The sequence below is a fragment of the Vicugna pacos genome, chromosome 2, assembly GCF_048564905.1.
Source record: "Vicugna pacos chromosome 2, VicPac4, whole genome shotgun sequence".
Taxonomy (NCBI): domain Eukaryota; kingdom Metazoa; phylum Chordata; class Mammalia; order Artiodactyla; family Camelidae; genus Vicugna; species Vicugna pacos.
Genome location: NC_132988.1, coordinates 93,220,856 through 93,237,066, shown reverse-complemented (window position 1 = coordinate 93,237,066; position 16,211 = coordinate 93,220,856). Strand labels below are relative to the sequence as shown.

At 33.6% G+C, this 16,211-nt stretch overlaps 1 protein-coding gene across 2 annotated transcripts in view; it reads right to left on the bottom strand.

Moving 5' to 3' along the window:
• Positions 1-16,211, bottom strand: part of SMIM14 (small integral membrane protein 14) — a 56,793-nt gene that overhangs the window by 35,165 nt on the left and 5,417 nt on the right. Inside the window, exon 1 of one of the 2 annotated variants that reach the window (XM_072944939.1) lies at positions 11,338-11,356. The exons of the other annotated variant lie outside the window; for it this stretch is intronic. The gene's annotated coding sequence lies outside the window, so the exon portion shown is untranslated. Of the gene's footprint in view, positions 1-11,337; positions 11,357-16,211 lie in introns of those variants that run through there. 2 annotated transcript variants of the gene reach the window in all.

The window sequence follows — 16,211 nt, the reverse complement described above, 5'->3', positions numbered from 1 at the left end:
TACATGAAATTTCTAGAATAGGCAAATTCATATAGACAGAAAATAGAATGGTAATTTCCAGGATGTGGGGAAGAGAGGAATGGGGAATTATTGCTTAATGAGTACAGAGTTTGCTTGGTGTGATAAAGTTTTAGAAACAGACACTGGAGATAGGTGCACAACATTGTAAACGTAAAGCCATTAAATTGTACATTTTAAAAATTGTTAAAATGGCAAAATTTGCAGGGGGTATAGCTCAGTAAGCATGCTATGCTTAGCATGCACGAGGTCCTGGGTTCAATCCCCAGTACCTCCATTTAAATAAATAAATAAACAAACAAACCTAATTATCTCCCCCTACAAAAAGAAAAAAAAGTTTAACAAAAAAAAGGGGCAAAATTTGTTATGTATATTTTACTACAATTAAAAAAAAATGTGGTTGTCCAGGACTAGGGGGCTTGGAATGAAGTGGAGAGTGACTGCTAATTGGTACATCCTGGGCGAAGATAATGTTCTAAAATCGAATATGGTAATGGTCACACAACTCCATGAATATGCTAAAAACCATTGCACTGTACACCTTAAATGGTGCATTGTGTGGTATGTGAATTATATCTCAATAAAGCTGTTACTTCAAAAAAAGATAAATGGTGCTTAGAAAGCATAACCTGGTTCTAAACTTACCTAGGGAGTCAGGAAGACTTTACTAAAGAAGTTAACTCTGAGTTGAAAGTGGATGGATTCACTAGAATACAACAGGGTGAAGTGGAAGGTACGGGGATTGAGAGCTGCAGGCATTCTAGACACAAAGGGAAGAGCAGTGTGAAGACTGTAGGGAGTAAGATTATGACCTGATGAAGAAACTGAAAGAAAGCCATGATGTGCTGGAATCCAGACAGCAGCAGAGTGGTCTGAAATGAGACCAGAAAGGTTAAGGGGCCAGGCCACACAGAGTCTTCTAGGCCATGTTCAAGACTAGGTCTTCATCCAAAGAGCAATGTGAAGTCCATAAGGGTTTTTATGCCTGTGTATTTTTAAAAGATCACCTTGGCTGCACTATGGAAAACTGACAGTAGAGAAGCTAGAGTCAACATAAAGAGACAAGTCAAATTGTTTCTTTCATTAATTAACTCAGTAATCATGATGTCCATTACAGAAATATATAGGTTTGATGACAGCCTATCAAATCACTAGGCAGGAGACAAATTATTCCACAAACAATGTTGGGAACAGCTGACTCCCTACCTTCATTCCCTACACCAAAACAAATTCTAGATGCATGAGTGATTTAACTTTTCAAAATGCAGCCACAGGTAGAAATAGTCAGCTAGAGCAATAGATTAGAACATAATGTTGACAAACTGATCCATGATTTTACCAGAATTTAGAATATGATGAAGATGCCATTTTAAACCATGGACTACCTAAGTAGGATAAACGATAGAACTGTCTATTTTTTTTAATTAAGGTATGATGCATACATAAAGGACTGGAAGAATATACATCAAACCTAATTAAGTGGTTAGCTCTGCGGAAGAGAATATAATTTTGGAGACAGACTTTCCATAGGAAAAAAAGAGATCAGACTGTGCTGGGTGTGGACATAACACAAGTATCCACTTACAAATACTGAACCTTCTTTCCTCCCTATCACTGCCTTGCCAGGCCGATAAAATGTGAGTTGAAATTAAATGATATAGTACTAAGCTTTTTAAAAATGAAATTCAAATACTAAAATACCCAATATCTATCCAGTTAATGTAGCGCCTCAAGATGAAAATGCTAAGAAAATATAAGCAAACAGATTTTTACAAAGGAGAGTTGTGTTTATCACCCATAAAAATTGTAGAACAGCTATTTTTAAGTCTCTTTTTAATCCATTTGATTTACAAAACTAGATTCCACCACCACTTCTCCCACCCCCCCAAAAAAACAGAGCTTGGAGGCAGGAATCTATGTTAATCATCAGCCACAGTAATTAATAAATATTTATTGAAATTTGAGTGTTTATTTTCTCTGTATCTACACATGAAAGAAACATATAAATCAACTAGAATTTTAAAAGTATGTTGCTCTTAATTAGCCTCCAGTAAAATGAAAAAATGTGTTTATAAATAGGACATTCCTCAAAAGTGCTAGGTTTCTGTGGAAATTTCTACATGAGCTGTTTTAAATTGAGTTGTTTTAAATACTATTCAGTTTTCAGTTAATAGTTTCCACTTTAAAATTACTTGGTTTGGTTTGGTTTGGTTTTTAAATAGAATGGAAATAGTTCTCTGTTGGCCCAGACCTCAAAACAAGTGTCAACACACAGCAGCACACTAGAGCAAAAAACTTACCCATCCCACCCCACATTTAGATTTCTTGGTGTCCAGAGACTTTAAGAAGTTGCTCTATCCTGGGCAAGACAGAATCTGGTAAATCAGCCTAGAAGAGGCCTTGGATAGAAGGTAATTTAAAGCAATGCTTTTGCCTTTCACGTTTCACAGGAGTTGTTCAGCTCCTCAATATATAACCCTAATGTGAGAATAATGCTAAATAATGTTTAAGTCATGGGCTTGACCCTTGAAGACAACCAACTTTACTCCAACTGATCACAAAGGGCCTAGTTGTAAAAATAAGAATAGTGCACTGAAAAAGTTCAAAATAATCCAGGGGAGGAGAGAGGAAGTAAATACAGGCAGAGAAGAAATAAAATTGGCCATGAGCTGAAGCTGAGTGATAGGTACTAGGGAGTCTGTACAATTCTACTATACAATTCACTTTTTTATATTTTAACACTTTCCACAATCAAGGGTTTAATTTATATATTAGTAATTTCCTATTACAGCAATCTGACTCTGGGCATAAATTAAGCACCAGTTTACAGGTGACTTTTTATGCAGTATAAAGGACAAAACGCATCTAAAGCTCTCACACCATTCCCTGCTAAACTCTTTGCACAGAAAAGCAGTAAAATAATCCACCCTCTCTGTTGGGAGGGCAAATACAATTCCCCACATCCCTCAGATCCGAGTCATTTCCTCCTTTGACTAACAAACGTTTCCTGGTAGAGTTCAGCTGTAATAAGTTAGTTGAGTCATCCTGTCTCTGTATGTACTGAGGGAGTGAGTGTTCCAGTGCCATTACGCAATTTATTATCTGCTGTTAGAACCTTAAACACTCCAGCTCATGTTGGGTGGGTTTAATTTACTTTATTTCACCTTTGGGGAGTCAAATTTAATTGCCTGTTTATAAGTTTGGAAAAGGTTGAAAAGTAGATACTATAGTTCCACCACTGTGTATTTTCTAGAATTATGCCATTGAACTACACGTTTATATAATGGATTGATTCCTTGGGAAATAAACCTCTTAAAAGCAGTTCTTGATTAGGCCAGTCTTAGTAGCAAATATTTGTAAAACAACATTATCAGAGTTATGTGTCAGTATCAGTGGTATCCCTGGAAGTACACAGAGTAAAATGGCAACTGTCAACCTTCCCATTCTTCTCTCCCCAATTCTCCTCCCTTTCCCCAGAGGTACCACGGTCAACAGTCTGGTATGAATACTTCCAGGTCTCTTTATATGTATTTATATCCTTATAAATACATTTATCCATCTATCATTTTGGTGGGTTTTATGAGGTCCTACTATACATATTCTTTTTTTTAACTTTTTATTGATTTGTAATCATTTTACAATGTTGTGTCAAATTCCAGTGTAGAGCACAATTTTTCAGTTATACGTGAACCTATTATACATATGCTGCAACTTGCTTCTCTGTAACATAAAAAGCTTTGGAGAACTTTCAGTATATAAAGCTCTACTTCATTCTTTCTAATGGCTACATAATACTCCAAAACATGAACACATAATTTTAGCATTCCTTTAGTAGAGATAACTTAGGGCCTTTCCAATTTCTTTATTAACATAATGTTGCAACAAACATCTATGTGCCCATATTTTTGTAGGACTGAGTACAAAAAATGAAATCTCCAGATCTAAGGGCATTCACAAAAAGCCTTTACCAATTTTAATTCTATCAATAGCACACAGTACATATTACTAATTGTATAGCATAGTAATTACATAAAATATTATTACTGTCACTAATACTACAATAATACATGGACACATTCAATTTAAAAAAATTTTGCCACAATGTCAGGCCCCTAAAATATGCCTCACTATTTTATTTCCTAATTCTAATGAGGCTGCACATCTTTTCAAGTTTATTGGCACTTATATTTCTTCTTTTTCAAACTCTTTTTGTCTCTTTAGTATCAATCCATTATCTCATAGTAAGATTGAGAACTTGTTATAGGTTATTTTCTTCCATTTCTTCTAGGTGGCTCCAAAGCCACATTAGTAAGAATCTATTTTGACAAATTTTTCTATTTAAATATTTATCTGTCAGACTATCAGCCAAAGAGTTAAGAAAATTGTAAGCCACAGAAAAATAGATCTAAAATCCCAGGACAGCAATTGGAAATAACATCCAATGATAACGTGAAATATTTTTTGGAGAGTATTTTCACTTTCTTTAATGTTTTAACTAACAAATTAATTTTTTCCAGGTACAAGTTGGAGGAACTGAAGGGTAGAAACAATAAACTCTGGATTTTCTTTTGACAATTTTACTTCAGCTCTTTTATCCTGGAGCTATTTTTTTGTTGCTATAGATGTTAAAGACTAACATGAAGTTAAAAAAAAAAAAAGTCTTCCAAGACATTAAAGATTAGGGGGGAAAGCATTTTTATGTTTGTATGTGTGTATGAGAGTTCATTTTGGTTCCTCTTACAGAAGAAAATACTTCGTTTGGGATGTACCTTTTAAAGAAGCTATTATCTCCTAAATTTCTTTTTTAAAAGAAGGTATTTTATAAATATCTAGGGGTAAAAAAAATTTCCCAAAATATAATAAAATGTCAACATAGGTTTCAAGATTATAAAAGTAATTTTCAAACAGGTTAGCTATTTTTCTAACACATTGCAATATAGTAAATATTTTTAAAGTATTTTTAACACAAAATGCTTGGGAGCATCAGCCATGCAGGCTTGAAGCAGATAATCCAGTCATATGCTAGATTAACCCACTATAGTTCTCGCATTAATTTGGAATGGAATTATCATTAGATGACATTTACCTAAACCTGAATAAAAAACAAAAACCTGAAGATGATTAAAAATTAAAGGCCACTAAGCAACATGCTAAATAAATCTCTTAAGTCTCTAAGAGACAACACGTTAAATAGGCAAGATAGTCTCTAAAAAATACTGGAAGTAGGTAAAGCCCAAGGGAAAAGATAATTCCCCAAAAGGGCACTACAGAAATATTTTCAAAAGGTCACCTTAACTAAGTAATTAAGAAAATACAAATTAAAGTGTGAATTTTCACCTGAAAAAAAAAAAACACACAAAGTACCATGAAAAATTTTGCTAGTCCAACAGTTAACAGTTATGACCCTTCTGGAATGTAATTTGGCAATATGTATCAAGAACTATAAAAATGTTCTTATCAGTGTCCTTTAAAATACTCCAATAGAGGTGGGGGATGGGGGAGAAGGAGGGAAAGGGACAAATCTTCATTACAGAATTCCAAGTAATATTAGCAAATTTATCGCCCTTTAGGAGGTGAAGCTTAACCCTCCTGGACTCTGAATGTGGACTAGACTTAGTGACTCATTTCTAAAAGACAGAATTCAGAAAGAGAAGGTAACTTTACAGTAGAGAAACCTAGCAGACACTACCTTAACCAAAAGATCAAGGTAAACATCATTACTGATTTGATACCATGTACCTTTGGTATGATGGGATGAGAAGAGCACGTCACCCTATAGTATTCTTCCCCCAAACTGTAACACCAAGTCTAGTCATGAGAAAAATCATCAAACCCAAGTTGAGGCGAATTCTAAAAAACAGCTACCCAATACTCTTCAAAACTGTCAAAGACATTTAAAAAAAAAAAAAAAAAGGAAAGCTTACAAAACTATCACAGACCGGAGGAGACAAAGCCGACTAACACTACTTCCAGGTGATCCTAGGAAAGTACTTAAAAATGATAAAAGAAACAGACTGTTATTGATATTTTATTTATCTTAAGTTACTAATACTGGGCAATGTATTAATAATTCCACAATCATTCATTGTTCTCCCAAAACTGTTTGGGATTGCCCTCCCTGTAATGCTACCAAGCAGCTTATAAATTAATTTTAATTTGATGCAAAGTACTGTGTATTAGGCATTCCTGTCCTTCTGTGCAAGCATTCAAAAGGTAACAAAATGTCAGCTTATCTCTACACATCTCAGATCCATTCCTACCTCCACCCACCCCAGGAAAAAGATAAGAAGAAAAAAGAAGAGCAGTCAGTTCTAAGAACCCAGAATTAGTATAACTTGCTTTTTCCCTTATTTTTCTCAAGGTTGGATTATAAAAATATGTACCCTTATTTAACCTCTCTACTCTTGCCAATCTCTAGTTTCCCCTCTTTTTCAATAAAGGTTAGTTCCCTGCTTCCAAGAGCAATATTACTAAGAAATTCATCTCCCTCATAAGAAATGAGTCATAAATCCAGTATGCTCAATGTGAAATTCCTGTGGTTAAGAGAAAAAAGTATGTAGAATGACTGTATGTGCAGAATTTAAACCTAGAGAGGAAGTATTCTACATTTAAATGATTATACTGGTTCTGTTAAAGTGATCAGATATTTATCTTGTTTTCCTAATTTTCTCTACTGCATTGTACTTTTTAAATCAAATCACATATTTACATATGGTTATGTAAATCTGTACATATATGTAAACATTTCCATACACATGTAAACAATTCTATCCAAAATAAATACTAAATGTTGATGCCAAAACTCCCACGCATTAATAACTTAAAGATAAATTTTTACCTATGAAGAGATGTTTGCAAATGATTTAAAGCCTTAAGACTTTAGCATTTAGAAATGATTACATCATTGGTTGCCTCTGGAAACGGGGCCTAAGTAGCTAGGGACAGAACTAATAAGGACACTTTTCATTGTATACTGTTTTGTCTTCTGAATATTAACTTTTTAAAAGAATAACCTTACAGTAAGCTTCTTGTTATTCCAATATTAGAATGATTAGCTCTAGTGACAAATGTTTACCTTTCCCTTCCTCTACTCATCCTCTGGTGGAAGCTTAAAAATTAAGAGACTTAAAAAAAAAATTAAGAGACTTAAAATGCTGAAACAACAGAGTATACACCACAAACTATTAATATTGGTATAATGTTCTGGTAATGTTTTGTAAATTGAGTTTCAAATAAAGGCAAATGGGAATTCATTTTAAAAGTACACATAAAACAGAAGGAAAATGAAGAAGACAAGAACTAAACTAGTTTTGTTTCAGGTGTTTTCCCAAGGCACACTCAGAATCAAAGACATCTGGATACATACTATAGCTGGGAAATAGAGGAGAAAAAACAAAAACGTGGAGTGAGGAGAGGGATAAGAGATAATATTACAACCCAGTGAACAGGAAATCAACTCTTTCTTCTAGAATTTTTTGAACCACAAATACAATCATAAAATGTATGTGTGTATATCTCAAACTTGAATCACAAATAAATGAGGAGGAGATCAATATTTTAATAAATAGTCCCTAGGAAAACCTGCTAGCAATTAAGAAGGAAAAAAATTCATCAGTATTCTAGAAAAAAATTTAGGTAAATATTTATTTGACCCTAGTGGAAGAACTTCCTAAAGATACATACAATGAAAAATATCAACAAATCTACAACATAAATGTGTACATAAAAAAAAAATTCCAAATAAAATTAAAAGAGCAAAAGAATTGGGGAAAAAAACCACATTTTACTAATATGATGAGCAAAGACATCTTAATAACATGGAGCATATGCAAATAGATTCTTAAATTGGAAACTGCATTTGAGATCACAAATGATAATAACTTTATGACACTATGAATTAGAAGTTAAAAAATGTTCATGCCCTTTGAATAATTCCACTTCTAAGGTTATATAAAAAAAAATCTGAAGCAGGGGAGGGTATTGCTCAGAAGTAGTGTGCATGTTTAGTATGCATGAGGTCCTGGGTTGAATCCCCAGTACCTCCATTTAAACAAACAAACAAACAAACCTAATTACCCCCCCAAAACAAACAAAAAATCTGAAATACAAGGATTTCTGTACAAAAAAGGTTATCACAGCTTCATAATAGTGAACAATCTAAATTCTGGCTAAAAGGGAATATTTAAGCTATGATACATATTATGAACTATTATGCAGCCAAATGTTTCATTTTCTTTCATAATAACATGGAGAAATGAGCAGAACACAATATTAAAGTATATTAAATAGGATATAAAAATAAGCAAAGCACAAAGCATAAAAAAAGGCACTCAAAAAAGTTGAAAAAAAAGTATCAAAACTTTAACATTGAGTATCTCTGGATGACAAGATTTTACTTTTCACTTTGTATATATTTTACTTTTCAACAACATATAATGATCATATAAATCAGGAAAAATTGGATGCAATAAAACTAAGGAAAACTAACTCATATTTCTCAACAAATAAATGGTAAAAAGTAAATAAATAAAAGCTTAAGAGACGGTAGGGATATGGTTACAGTTTTAGAGATTTAAGACGTATCAATAAAATTCTACGTATAGACCTTATTTGAATCCTGATTCAAACAAACCCAGTAAAAGGACAATTATAAAATAATCAGGAACTCTAAACACAGAGTGGATTAAATGACATTTACGACTAACTTTTCTTAACATAACTACAACGTCAATTGTCATATCTAAAAAGAGTCCTTATCCCTGAGAGATCCCACTATTTCCAGTTAAAGAGATATTATGCCTGGGATCTAGTTGGAAATAATCCTGCAAAGGGGGAGATAAAGACAAAAAAACAGCCATGAGGTTAATGACTGTTGAAGCCAGTTGATGGATACACAGGGATTCATTATACCATTCTACCTTTTAGCACTAAAAATTTCAAATATATCTAAATTTAAAAAAAATACATTTTCATAGAAACACAAAACAAAAACTGCTCTGCTTCCTCCCCATGCAAACATAGGGCTCTTCTTGAGGAAGCAGGGATAACCAAGCCTGATTCAAGGTCAGAGGATGAAAACTCTTTCTACTGTAATTTGAAGAATGTGATTTATAATAAAATCATCTTTTCAAATAGCCAAATCTTTACAGTAATCAAGAACCATATCAAAATTCTTTCCATTTAAAAAATAAAAACCCACAGCAAGAACAAAATATAAACTAACAATTTAGATAGAAAGCATGCAATTTGTTTTTACATGACAGAAAATAGGGAGGTTGGTCAATGAAATGGAAAACTCAGAAAAAGCATTCTATGCATTTTTTATGTAAAAAGCATCAATGTTACTGGTTAAAGCTCCAAAGTTATAAAACCAAAAAAGTGAAACATATGCTAGAAACTGCTAGAACTGTCCCCAAGACATTCAGGGAGACTACACTTGAGTTTGCTCTCTACTCTATTTTTAAACTTATTCCCAATTATGTCACAGAGGTAATTACTCACCTCTAAAAATAATTTTTTTCTAGAAATAGCTTTCTGATCCCGAGTTTTTACCCAGTAGCCAATCAGAAAGCTGATCAACCAAATGAGCAGAGCTATTCCAAAACTCCAACTACCTTTCATATTAAACAGGGAGAACATAATATTTGTCTGTCAATTTCTGTAATACTATCATTATTATACAGTATACTGATATGCTATATTTAGTAGTTGGGATTACTTTTACCAGATGGCCCAACATCTTAATGTAATAAGCTGTTCAGATTTATTCATATACAATACATCATTTTGTAATGTATTCATTTGCTTTATTCCTTTATCAGAAATGCATCTCAAACATGGCTATACTTGGTAATAGTTTATACTTGCTTATAGCTTTACTAAATACTTTTATATGTTAACAACAGCCCTCTGACAAAGTCAAAGCAGGAAAGTTAGCCCTTTTTTAAAATGAGGAAAATAGGTTCTGATAAGCTAATAATTTAACCATGATTACACATCTATACAGTATGAGACAGACCTTGGACAGGAAATCACGTCAATTCCTGACCAGGACTCAGTTCACATGTCAGATATGACCAATCATGCTAGTTATATTTGTTTCACTATTATAAAGACAACTTTAGAGCAGTACAGAAATTAGATAATCATCAACTGACATCCTAATACTTCTTACTGATGACATACATTTGCATCTCTGATTCTCTGATGGGAAGTGGGCAAGGAAAGGATACAAACTCAAGTTCAAATCAATCAATCATTATTTGTTAAAAACTGTGCTAAAGCTATGCCTGGGAGAAGTTTAAGTTATTTTTTAAATTTAAATGTTGAAATAAACCCCACTATACACCCTAAATACCACAATTCTCTGTGCTTAGGAATTAAGACTTCCTGAATTGTACCATGACAGATTTTTAAAATTCAAATTAATAGTCAAGCAATTATAGTCACAAATTTCTTATCGTACTCCCTATATTGATCCAATAGGGTGACCCTATATTGTTTGTAAACAAAGAATGCTGCCAGTCATTCCAGTTCTACAAGGATCAAGTCATCAGCCCCTGCAGCTGCTGACCTTTAACTCCACCCTGAAAGAATTTAGGATGAAGCATTCTGTTTTGGATATATGATCCCCTAGATAGTTAAAATGCATTTCTAATGAAGAATTCCAATGACCCTAGATTCTTGCATCTTGCCATACACAGAAAAGCACTATAATTGAGATATATGGTCCTTGTGACTAGTAATAACCTTTCACTTCACTGTACGTATAAATACCAGTGCCTCCCTTACTTTGGAGCAGTTCTCTGAGCTATCTGAGAGGCTGTCTCTTGTGCTACAGTCCTCAGTAAGACACTGAATAAACTCAACTCACAGCTCTCAAGTTGTACATTTTTTCTTAAGTTGACAGTTCCATCTAAAATGAGCTATTTGTAAGAGAAAATATAATAAAAACTGCCTCTGAAAATCTTATAAAACATTTTTACAGGATAACAAAAAGCTCAAAGATACTCTTTCAGAGTGCAGACTATTCAGAAGGAAGTGACTAGAGCAGGCTAGACAGAATGACAACCAAATGTTTGTTTTTCACAGAGTGGAATAGGAAAGTGTAGAAGAAACAAGGTCAGAATAAGCAGGAGGCCCCTGCAAGATATCACTGCACAGATAAGGTAGAGATGAGACAATGCCTAGTCCTCATTTATCCACAGTCAACAAATTACAATTTTGCAGTGGTACTGTTACAACTTTGGGGATGCAGCCGTTCTCACCCCCGCATTTAAAGAGGAAAGAACTGAGGCCCAGAGAGCTTCAGTAACTTACCCAAAGTCACGCAATGGAGGTGACTTCTCTCCCTTCTCTCAAACCCATGTCTTCTCTCACTTCTCCTTCTGGAAAGGATGTATGTAACAAGTCCCCAGGGGACTTGGCAGAAGAGTTCAGAGGAGGATACAGAAGAAATAAAAGGCAGGCCCTACCTCCAAGAGATTGCAATCAAGTTAATTATTATACTTCATTCATATAATAATAATATAATTATATACCAGTATATCATTAACAGCCAAAATAAATGTCACAAATGATTTCTGTGATAATCTCTCTGGAGAAACCTCAAGAAAGCAACTACTTGGCTAACTTAACTTACTTCTATCCCATTTTTATTAAAAGCTGAACTCTTCAAGGTTATCAAGAATTTCTTTACCTCTTTTTTTTCCTTTTTTCAGTTTTATTATGTAGAATTATTACAGTTCGACTGCACATACACATTATATTGCATGTAAATGCATATATACATTATACTGCAATTTTTTTTAGTTTTCATATATGTACTAATTATTGTTTCTAAGATCAGATTAGATCTCTAGCTTTTTAAACTTACATAGTTATCAAAGGAATAAAGCCAACTACAAAATAAGAATTTTTATTAAAAGCTGAACTCTTCAAGGTTATCAAGAATCTCCTTCTCTCTCAATTCCTCCAAGTCTCTGCAGCACAGGAGTCTGTTAAAGGTCCACCCTGGGGCTGTGATCACTTTTCTGGAAATTCTCAGTTAATGGGATCCTATTTTCCTACATCTTAAACGGTACCTTCTTTCTCCTCAGCCACCCTTTTTCCTTACCTATATTTGACTGTATTCTAGGAATCACCTTAGGCAACATTTGCTAAAAACAGCACAGGATAGCAGAAAGAATATATCTTAGATAAATGACTTAAGTTATGGCACTACTGAGAAATGGTAAATTACCCTCTCTGTGACTTCAGTTTCTCTATCTATAAAATAAGAGAGATAGCTATTCATTTTAAAGGGTTGTCCAAGGATCAAGTGAGAATTTATAAGAGTGCTTTGTAAACTGTAAAAGGCTCTGGGCCAATTCAACTATAAGCCCTTATTTTTGAAATGTATCATCAATCCTCAGCACAAGTTCTCTGTATAGCTTTGGCGTGTTGTATTCCCCTGGAGCTCAGCTATCACTCTTCTGCATAAAAGGGAAAGGGAAGAAAAAAAGTCTTCTGTTCTGAATCTCGGCCCCTCACCTATGAATTTCCTGTCCTTCCCTAGTTGTTACTCTTATACAATCTCTAAGATTCTCTCAAGGTCCAGGGGTAAAATTTATTGTAAATGGTCAAACAAAGGAAAACTTTCCAATTGAATCATCTTTGTTTATATTCAATTATCTTAACCAAAAGTTTCATATTCTCCATATGTTTTCTGAAATTTCTACTCGAGTACTACTTAGTCACATTCTGAATAAAAGATTTTAAACTCAGGGGAAAAGGCTGTTTTTCATAAGTTATAAACAGAAAAATTCTACAGAAGATGATATAAAAATTCCACATTCTGTGATCACAAATCATAATGGATATGTTATTTACAAATGTTAAGAAACAGGTTTTCCAAATGTATGTATGTATATGCATGACTGGGACATTGTGCTGTACACCAGAAATTGATACACTGTAACTGACAGTACTTCAATAAAAAAAAGAATAAAAAAAAAAAAAAAAGAAACCAGTTTTCAACAGCTGTATTTCAAAATACTTGTATGTTCTGAACTGTGAGGTACATCACAAGTAATGTTACACGTCTGTGATTGATTTACATCATTCAAATAAAGTAAAGTGGAATCAAGACTTTTTCATACTATCACTCCCATTCACTTCCTTGCCTATATGATTTTTTTTTTAGCAGAAAAGAGTTACGGCTACTGCTCTCCCAACTCATGTAACTCACAGCTTCTCTCAACCATGCTACAGCCTAGATGACATATCTGCACAAAGATGCATGTAAATGTCATTCATGACGACAGGGAAAATGCTTAAAACCACTGTGATAAAGAAAGTAATGTTATTTTAAAAAATGAAAGTTGAATGAGCACCACAGATTTAAAAAAAAAAGTCTTCAAAAATTTTAAGCAAGTTAGTTTCTTCTAGATTATCTTTAATAAGAGTAACGAAGCATCAAAATATACATTATGTAAAAACAAAATAGTCTTTTAAAAAAAATAAAGTATAAAACAAGATAGCAACGAGAACACTGTCCTGTAAGTCTGGTGCATTTACCAAGAAGATGCTTACTGTATCCCTAATTTGATTTGAAGCATCATTATTAGCTGTTAAAATTTGAAAGCACTGCATCTGTAATACTTTTCAATGAGAGCAGTCAAGCAAAACCCAATTCTGTTTTTACAAAGCTCAGACACATCTGTGCTTTGACCTAAATTTAAAAAAGGAAATGAAAATTCAGTATGAAAATAAGCAACAAGATGGTAACTTTCTTCAAAACATGAACACTGAAATTTTAAATGTTATGAACAAAATATAAGCCCTACTATACACCTAAAAATTAGTTTTAATTCAGAAAAATATACATTTTTCCAAGGAGTTGAACTTTTTGAGTATAAAGGCAATACATATTTATAATTTTAAAATTCAATACAGAAAGGTTAAGGAAACAAAACCGCAAAAGTAAAAGATGCTCTCCTCTCCTCAGAGACAATCTCTATTAAAAATTTTCATGTAAATTTTCTAGGATTAGAACTATAGGTATGCTGTATATACTAGCTCAACTATGATTAAAATCACCATATTTCAGGAGGTAGGATATAGCTCAGTGGTAGGGTGCAGCTCAGTGGTAGGGTTCAGTCCTGGGTTCAGTCCCCAGTACCTCCATTAAAAATAAATAAATAAAAACCTTATTACTTCCCCTCCAAAAACGTAAAAATAATTTTTTAAAAATCACATTTCAAATCACTCAAATGTCATAATTATAATTTTTTAAATAATTAGAATGGTTGCTCTAACTATTCAGACCTTGGGTTAACTATTTAAAGCCATGGTTCACCATATTATTTATAATGGTGAAAACTACATTCATGCCCAACATTAAATGAAAAGTTCAAGTAAATCAGTTTTTCAAAATATCTTACAAAATTTAGCCAGTTAAAATCAATTTAGAAAGTCTCTAAGGCCATGGTAAAAAGCTCACTATGTTAAAAACCCACCCCACCTCCCACAAAAGGATACAAGCTGATGTGAGCATTACATCTCATTTGCATCAAAGATTTAAAAAGTAAAAGATTGGAAGGAAATATATGTACAGAGATGACTTCTGAATGAGGAATATAGCTTTTGTAGTTGGTTTTATTTATCACTATCTTTTGCAGCTTTTCAATAACAAGCATGTTGTGTGTAAAAAACAAAAAGGAGGAACTATTAGAAATGCATATCCAATTTAGGTTTAAACAGAATAAAACAATTCATGACAGCAGTCTTATTAGCATATTCTGACAGCTGAAAAAACAAGTAAGTTTACTTATTGTAACTTCCATGATTCTGTAAAACAAAAAAGACAAGTCGACACTCTGTAACATAAAGCACAGGAACTTTGGGTCAAGGAAAAACGGGTTTGAATCCTAACAGTCCCAGTAGCTTTACCTTAGGCAACTTATCTAAGCAGACCTATTTCCTCCAGTGTAAGTTAGGGGTAACAATATCTGACTTGGAGGGTTGATATGGTAGCTAAACACAAAGTATATAAAGGAAGTCAAGGGACTGGCATATATACTCCAAAATAGTAAATGCCATTATTGCTGATATTCAGGCAGGTAACTAAATTTCAGACTCAAATAAATCTTCAGTCCTCTTTTAAAATGGTTTTGAACATATAGACCAATGGAACAGAATAGAGAGCCCAGAAATGAACCCACAAACTTTTGGTCAACTCATCTTCGACAAAGGAGGCAAGAATATACAGTGGAATAAAGACAGTCTCTTCAGCAAATGGTGTTGGGAAAACTGGACAGCAGCATGTAAAACAATGAAGCTAGAACACTCCCTTACACCATATACAAAAATCAACTCAAAATGGATTAAAGACTTAAACATAAGACAAGATACAATAAACCTCCTAGAGGAAAACATAGGCAAAACATTATCTGACATACATCTCAAAAATTTTCTCCTAGTAGAAATAAAAGCAGGAATAAACAAATGGGACCTAATGAAACTTACAAGCTTCTGCACAGCAAAGGAAACCATAAGTAAAACAAAAAGACAACCTACGGAATGGGAGAAAATTTTTGCAAATGAAACCGACAAAGGCTTGATCTCCAGAATATATATAAGCAGCTCATACGACTCAATAAGAAAAAAATAAACAACCCAATCCAAAAATGGGCAGAAGACCTAAACAAGCAATTCTCCAAGGAAGACATACAAATGATCAAAAGACACATGAAAAAATGCTCAATATCACTAATTATCAGAGAAATGCAAATGAAAACTACAATGAGGTATCACCTCACACCAGTCAGAATGGCCGTCATTTAAAAATCCACAAATGACAAATGCTGGAAAGGCTGTGGAGAAAGGGGAACCCTCCTACACTGCTGGTGGGAATGCAGTTTGGTGCAGCCACTATGGAAAACAGTGTGGAGATTCCTCAAAAGACTAGGAATAGACTTACCATATGACCCAGGAATCCCACTCCTGGGCTTATATCCAGAAGGAACCCTACTTCAGGATGACACCTGCATCCCAATGTTCATAGCAGCACTATTTACAATAGCCAAAACATGGAAACAGCCTAAATGTCCATCAACAGGTGACTGGATAAAGAAGATGTGGTATATTTATACAATGGAATACTATTCAGCCATAAAAACCGACAACATAACACCATTTGTAGCAACATGGAT